This window comes from Urocitellus parryii, chromosome 7 (genome assembly GCF_045843805.1).
Source record: "Urocitellus parryii isolate mUroPar1 chromosome 7, mUroPar1.hap1, whole genome shotgun sequence".
NCBI classification, from domain to species: Eukaryota; Metazoa; Chordata; class Mammalia; order Rodentia; family Sciuridae; genus Urocitellus; species Urocitellus parryii.
In genome coordinates this window covers 16,938,104-16,946,226 of record NC_135537.1, presented here as the reverse complement: position 1 = coordinate 16,946,226, position 8,123 = coordinate 16,938,104, and positions in this window count along the sequence as shown.

Sequence of the window (8,123 nt, the reverse complement as noted above, 5' to 3'; positions counted from 1 at the left end):
TGCACTTTTCAGGGAGTCAACTCTGACCTGTGAACCCTAAACCCGGAACCACTCCGCGGTCCCGCACAGGGGCCTCAGAGCTCGGCGGCCAAGCAGAGAGCGGGGACCCGGGGTAGGGGTGCCAGGAGAGACGCGCGCCCCAGCGGCTAGCCGGGGCGGAGGGGAGGGGAGTGAGCTGGCCGAGGCGGGGCCCTCCGTGCACCCCAACCCCGCGCTGAGCCAGGCTGCCCACGCCTGGACCCTGCGGCTCCCTTGGGATCCGACCCCGGCCACTCTCCAGCATAGAAGAGTCGCTGGAGGTAGGGAACTGCCCCGCCCCCCTGTCAACATAAGCCCCGCCTTCCCCGCTTTCAAAGCGGCCCCGCCCCTTGCCCGCGCTAGCTCCGCCCGCTATCGTCAGAAGCCGGTGCCCTCTCGGGCCAGAAGGCAGCCCTGCCTTCGGGGCGCTCCGCCCTCCTACGGCGATGGTCAGGCCATGAGAGGTGGGCACGCTGTCTTCCTCTGAAATGCCGCTGTCACTGCAAACACCATGTCCTGGTGGTCGGAATACCAAGCCACGCCCTTCTGCAGAAGCCCCGCCCACTGTCACTAGAAACCCCGCCTTTCTGGGGCCCGTCTAGATTCCAGCCGCACCGCCCCACCCGCTATCAACAGTCCCGCGCCCCCGGTCAGCGGCAGCTCCACCTCTTTTCGCCCCCACTCCACCAGGAGCCGCGGCTGCAACCGCTGACGCCAAAAGTTCAGTCCAACCTCACTTTAAATCGTCCTGCGAGACAAAGTCTTTCTCTGCTCCCTCTGCACCTCAAAAGCACTGCTACCCGCTCACGAGCTCTTCTGGAGGGTTCTGCCCAAGCCCCGGTCTTCAAATCCCACTGCCTCAGTGTGAACCAGCCCCGCAGCGGACCAGCTGAGGACCCAGGCTTTCGGGAAAACCGGACGGCGTCACCGCCCCTCCTCTTCCCTTCAGCCTTCCCCCCACCCCATCATTGTTAAAATGAAGAATACAAACCAAAGCAAAAAGAAACGACTCACCCTCCAGGCAACTCGGCGCACATTCACGCGCACATTCACGGCCCGGACGCGTGAGAGCTCTTTGGCGCCTCGATGTTCTTCCCCACCCCCATCCCAGTCGTGGACCCTTTGTGCTTTGACAGCAGCGCTCCACTGAGCCACATTAATCCTCAAATATGCAGTTACTTAAAGTGAAAGCCTGATTGTTGAAATCAACGTACACCAGCTTCTTGTAGGTTGCATCTTAGAATCCTAAAAACTTCGTATGCTGGAGCTTAATGATCTTTTAGTCAGAAGAGCTCAATCCTGCCCTGCTAAGCCCTGTACTTAAAAAGAATTTTAACACCACTTCACTCTCCTGGAATTAAATTCATAATATAAACTACTTATACAAATAATTTTAAGAAATCAGTATAATGTTCTAATCATATAAAGACAAAACAGAGTAGTTTTTCGTAAAATGCTGTACTGATATCAATTTTTAAAAATAACTCAATAATAGGTTTTTCGTAATGTAAATGCTTTGGGCACCAGATAAGAGAACTACAAAGACAAAAACTTCCCCCACAAAATTTCAGTACACTCCCTAGAGACAGTACTGCACCCCATAACCTATACTTAGGGCTTACTCTGAGGTAAGATAAGAAAATACTTCAAATACATAAATTTTTTCTTTTACTTATGCAATTAGCCACTAGGATTTTAGCATCATGTATGTCAGGCACTGTGGGAGAGTAAAGCTCAGTTTAGCAGGAGATTAGTTCTACAACCTTTGAAGAGATCAAAATCTCAACAATGCTCAAGTGCCTTATCCTTATGTAAAATGGCATGGTATTTGCATACGATCCACCCAGATCCTCACCAAGCTTTAAATCATCTCTAGGTTATTTTTAATATCTAATACAATGAAAATGCTATGCAAATAGACTATATCATTTGGGCAATAATGACAAGAAGAAAATTGGGAATGTTCAGTACAGATGCCCTTTTCTTTTTCTGGATTGTGATTGGTTGAATCACAGATATGAAGCCAACGAAATTGGAAAGATGACCGTATTCCTGTTTTCCAAGAGTTTATAATCTAGTAGCTGAGCAAAACACGTGAGCATGAAAGTGTGAAAGGTGAGAAGAGATCCAGCAAAGATAAAGAAACCCTTTAGATAGACCTGATGAAAATCAGCTTCACTTTTCTCTTTTCCTTCCCTTCCTGCTCTCTTCCCATCCTTTTCTTCTTCTACTTTTCCTCCTTTTTATAGAGTTTATGGTCTCCTACTCTCTATAAGCTGTCTGCCTGGTTCACTGCTCAATGCCAGCAACCCAGAATTCTCCCAATTGCCACAGGGCAATTCTGTCCAGGAAAACAATTTCAATAGCACAGTGCTGAGAACAGTGTCCTTAGCTGGAGTGCTGCCAATTACTTAGTATCCTTGTACAAAGCAAGACTGTTACCACTTGAAAAATCCAGTTGCAGACTTAAGCAATATGCATATATGTTTAGCATAGCAGATTGTGCTAGCCCACATAAATCTGTTTAAAGATCATGCTCACTGAGTGACTTGTTTTTATTAAAATAAACTCATATATAAAAATTGTAAATATGACTGATTTTAACAGCTGCGTTGCTCCAGAAGTAAGTTTTTACCCTGGGATTAGCTCATTTAAAAGAGTTTGCATTTCTTATGCATATGTTTTGTGGTTTGTCATACATAAACCGGTCTGGCAAAACTTCAGTACTGTTAGAGATGAGAAGTCGATCAGCAGGTTTTAAAAAGCACAGCACTTTGGCTCTTTAGAGCCTCTTCTACCTTTGGAACAGTGAAAAAAATATATATGTTTGTAGGAAATAAAGAGCTTTGAATAAAAAGTTCTAAGTGCTGGTATCATCTGAAGAACAGGCTTCCAGCAGCACTTTTTGTAGTAGTTTCCTTCTGTTATTATTTTTCCTTTTCTACCTTTTGTGAAAAAATTATATATATATATAATGCCATGAAACAGACCAGTCAAAAAGACATCAAACTAAGACACTTTAAACTTTTAACTATAGTTAGGTGAACTTGAGACTTCATCCCTAGTGAAGTGGTCCTACCATTTTCTCTAATGGCTACTTCAGAAGATGAACAAAAATGTTCCTGCTAAGGGTAGTTCAGGCTGAACAAGCTTTCAAAGTCAATCTCGGGTCAAGTCCTTTCCTATTCCTCTTAGTACTTGCTCTGTGAAAATAACAATGTTCTTGGTAACAACAGTAAAAAACAAGTCTATATTCTGCTACTTGTGAAATGCCCTCCCTATTCCACTTCTCCCCTCTTTCTACATCTGACATTGGGTCACATATAGAACTATAGAACAAGAAAAATACAGAGAAAAAAGTAATTTCCCAGTTTTAATCCAAGGAGTAACACTGATTCATATTCTCTCTCCTCTCCATGTATGTATATGTGTGTGTATGTATGTATATGTGTGTATATGTATGTGTGTGTGTGTGTGTATGTATGTATGTGTTTATATATATATATAAAATAACAGGGATTGAACCCAGGGGTGCTTAACCACTGAATCATATCCCGTCCTTTTAATATTTTATTTTGAGACAGGGTTTGACTTAGTTTTTAGAGCCTTGCTAAGGCTGACTGAGGCTTGCTGAGGGTGGCTTTGAACTTGCAATCCTCCTGCCTCAGGCTCCTGAGCACCTGGGATTACAGGCATGAGCCACTGTACCCAGCTTCTGATACACTATTTCACCATCCTGTTATCTCAATTCATTCACTCATTGCTAGGTAACTCCTTCTACCAGACATTTAGTGGACGTGTCAACACCATGCAGGTCTGAAAAAAGGTGGCAGTATATATTTTTTGGCAAAATCTTAGGTCACAAATAACCCTAGAAGAACACACAACTAGAAAACATTACTACAGTGAGAAAATATGATTCATTGTGTTGAAAATTTTAGGTGAGGAACGGAAGTAGTAATCCTTCATTTTAACATCCATGAAAATCACTAGGGAATTTTGTTTAAGAATAGTTCTGAGACTCCACCCCTGGAAGAGTCAAATTCAGTGAGTCTGGGTTAAGATGGTGAATCCACAATTGACATGCAGCTGATAATCTTTTTTAAAGTTTTTTTTTTTTTTAGTTGTAGATGGACACAATACCTTTATTTTATGTATTTATTTTTATGTGATGCTCACATGTGCTAGGCAAGTGCTCTACCACTGAGCTATAATGGCAGCCCCAACAGCTGATAATCTTTTTTTAAATTTTTGTTGTTGTTGTTGTTGGTATAGATGGATAGAATACTTGTTTATTTATATTTGGGGGATGGTACTGGGGATTAAACTCAGAGGCACTCAACCACTGAGCCACATCCCCAACCCTATTTTGTATTTTATTTAGAGACACGGTCTGACTGTGTTGCTCAGCCTTTTGCTTTTGCTGAGGCAGCTTTGAACTCATTATCCTCTGCCTCCTCCTTCCCAGCCACTGGGATTACAGGTATTTTATTTATTTTTATGTGCTATTGCTGAGGATTGAACCTGTGCTCCACACATGCCAGGCAAAGACTCTGCCACTGAGCCACAGCCCTGGCCCCCTGGTAATCTTCATGTAAGCAAACTGCAGGCCTCACTTTGAGAAATATCTATATAAATAGATGCATATAATCAAGGAAAAACTTATTTTCCCTTAATAAAATATTCACTGGCATTGAAATCAAATGATCAAATGGTTACTGTTTAAGTCCTGGATCCTCTGCCACTTGTTAACAGTATCAAGCTAACAAACCCACTAAAATGAGTTGGAAATGTGGTTCAGTGGTAGGGTGCTTATCTAGCATGCATGAGGCCCTGGGTTCAATTCCCAACACAGCCCACCAAAATTTAGCAGCTTAAAAGACTAAGCAGTTCTTTAGCTCTGGTATGCATGAGACCCTGGAATCAATACCCCCCCACCCCTCCACGCCCCCCACCAAAAGAAAAAAAAAAGTTTGGACCAAGCTACCGGGGCAGCAGGGGAGGGCAGGGCAGCCCTGTAAAGAAAGGACAGCAGAAGCTGTGAGGAAGGGCAGCTCATTCAGAAGGCGGCTGTGAGCCATGAAACAATGATACACCTCTCCCGGAGTCTTCTCTCATATTTGAAATTACCTTTCCAATAATGTCAAATTACTCAGCTTCAAGGACCTTATAAACAAATACCCATCTTCCCTCTGACTATTTCTTGATAAAATGGGGCAAGGTGTCTTTTTCTCTTACCAAATACCCACCTGATGCTTTAGTTTTCACATTAAAAATGCCACAGGCTGGATGGCTTAACCACAGACATTTCTTTTTTTCCTAGTCATGGAGACTGAAAGTCTTGAGATCAAGGTGTTAGCAGGGTTGGCTCCTTTGAAGGTGGTAAGGGAAGGATCTATTCCAGGCCTCTTTCTCTGACTTGTAGATGGCCATCTTCTGGGCCTTCACATTATCTCCCTTCTAGTTCTGGGTTCAAATTTCTTCTTCTAAGGATATCAGTCACATAGGATTAGAGTCCCCCGTAATGAACTAATTGTGTCTGTTAAGACCCTATCTCCAAACATAGTAACATGCTAAGGTCCTGGGGGTTAGGAAATCAACGAAGAATTCTGGGGGCAGTGTGGGTGGGGAGACACAGCACAGAACAGGAAGTTAGTCTTCTCTATAAACAATACTGGGCGTTCTGAGCCTGTTCTTTCCACAGGGCAGCATCACTGAGCTTATCTTCAGTCTGCCTGTGGGAGCAGCCTTCAGTCCCTGAGAGTATCCAGTACTACTTATTGACTCTGTCTGTAATTTATTCATAAACCTTTCTTAAAGCTCTGCACCCATGAATAGCTAGCTAGTCATACTACTTTTGAAAGCTTTTTATATTATGAAAACTTTATTTTAAATAATGTATAATCAAATAGCATTTTATCTGTTTTCATATTCCTTAAGGGTGTGGGTTTTCAACCCTGGTTAGACAATAGAATCACCTGATGCTTTGAAAAAATATTTATACCTCAGTTCCATCCCCAAATAAATGAAATGTTCTCATTTTAGGATGGGACACAGACACCATGGGGTTTTGTTTTGTTTTGTTTTAGAGCTTTCCAAATGATCTAAAATGCAGTCAGTTGTGGAACCACTGGCCTCAGGTAAAGGAGAGGGCAATGAAGCAGCTCTTATGAAGCAGCTCTACCTGCCAGGCTCTGAGGTCAGGCTTTGATATATGAGTAGTTATACTCATCCCCCATTGATAGAAAACTGAGACTCAAGAAGCCTGGCTTGATCAAGTTCAAATACTGGGTGGCAGAAGCCTGGGCGAAGCTGGGCGTTGAACGGGACTTTTTCATTGTTTGTAGAGGGATGTGGCACAGAAAAAGGACACACCAATTTTTGACCATCTTTTTAAATGAATCTCAGTCTTGCCTTCCCACCAACTTTCTATCACTGGGTCAACAACCATCGTATGAATGTAACATCTGTTCTTGTGAGAGGAGAACAGGTTACGCTGTAACAAACCCTACATATCCAAGGCTGAACATATGATTTGCTTGTCTTTTGCCAAGGCTTCTTGGAGCGCTCAGTGACTCTCCAGGGCAACCCCCTTTCAAGTGGTGACTCAGGGATCCAGGTTGCTTCCTCTTTTGAGCCATACACAGGAAACATGGATGAACAAATGGACATTTTTGTGGAAGTAAATGTCTTTGACATGTTACTTTGACCAAAATGCGTTTTTGTAGAATGTGTCCAAAAAGATTGAAACCCATGTTTGACTCTAGAGGACCACCTTTTCCACGACATGGTGAAGATTAGTCCACTTTTCTGTGCCTTGAATAATAACCAAGGTTTGAGACAATGAATATTTACAGGTATGTGTAGATTTAGATGCAATTTGATGTATTTTTATTGTATTATAAACTCCTTAGGGAGAGGCAGAGACCAAATTTCATTCCTATTTGTATCTCTCCTTATGTGTTGCAAACAATTAAGTCTTCAATAATAGTACATATGTCTATATACACATAAATTCAGCAAGCATTTATTGAAAAAGACAGACGTAGTCCCTAACCTTGTGACTGTAATTAAAGTACCCCAATAATAACTTATGTTGGGTCTTGTCATTTGTAATGTGGTTTAGCTACCATAATCACATTTTAAAATTATGAATTTATATAAATTGCAAATATGGACCTGTTAATTTGGACTTCTCATTGAGTTACTTTCTCAGTTTGGAATCCACTTACACATTTTTTCCCCTCTGTGTCACAGCTGGATGAGAGGCAAGCAGGTCCCAGTCAGCAAAGTAATACTATGCTTATATTACACCTGTACCTGTGGTTGAACCCCTTCCTTCTTGATCATACAGCTAGATTTGCAGACTTTTAACAACTTTCTTTAAAAATACTTACCCTGGCCAGGTGTGTTGGTGCATGCCTGTGATGCCAGCTATTCAGGAGGTTGATGCAGGAGGATTGCAAGTTCCAGGCCAATCTCTGCACTTTAGCAAGACCCTGTCTTGAAATAAAAAAACCTGGGAATGGAGATCAGTTTTGAAGTGCCCCTGGGTTCAATCACCAACACCAACCAACCAACCAACCAACCAACACTTCCCCAAAGACAGTTAAGCAACAATATAAAAATATAAGAAATACATAATTTTCAGTTTGGATATACAAGGATTTTAATTTTTTTGTCTTTTTTTGAGTACTTTAGATGTTTTTAACTACTAAAAGTGACTTTCATAAAAATATTTTTATTACCAAAGGAATATAATCACTGCAGAAACAAACAAAAAAAACCAAAAAAATTGAGAAACGAATTCATCCATGTTTTTCCCTTCCTCGCTACCATTAAAATTTTAGTGTATTTGCAGATTAGCTATTTTTAGATGAAAGAAAATGTTAGGTTATCTCTGCTTCTTCTCCTGCAAGGTTATTTGGGCTTAGAATATTAGGAAACTTTTTGGATAGACATTTTCTTTTAGCTAGGATTTTGGTGATTATATTTCATGCCACAGCTGTGAGGTGAAGGTTCACAAGAAACCAGGGAATTTGTTTTGAGTGACGGTGGTAATTTACATTTTCTTCCTAGTGGGGTGGGGAAAGATCTTCAGAAAA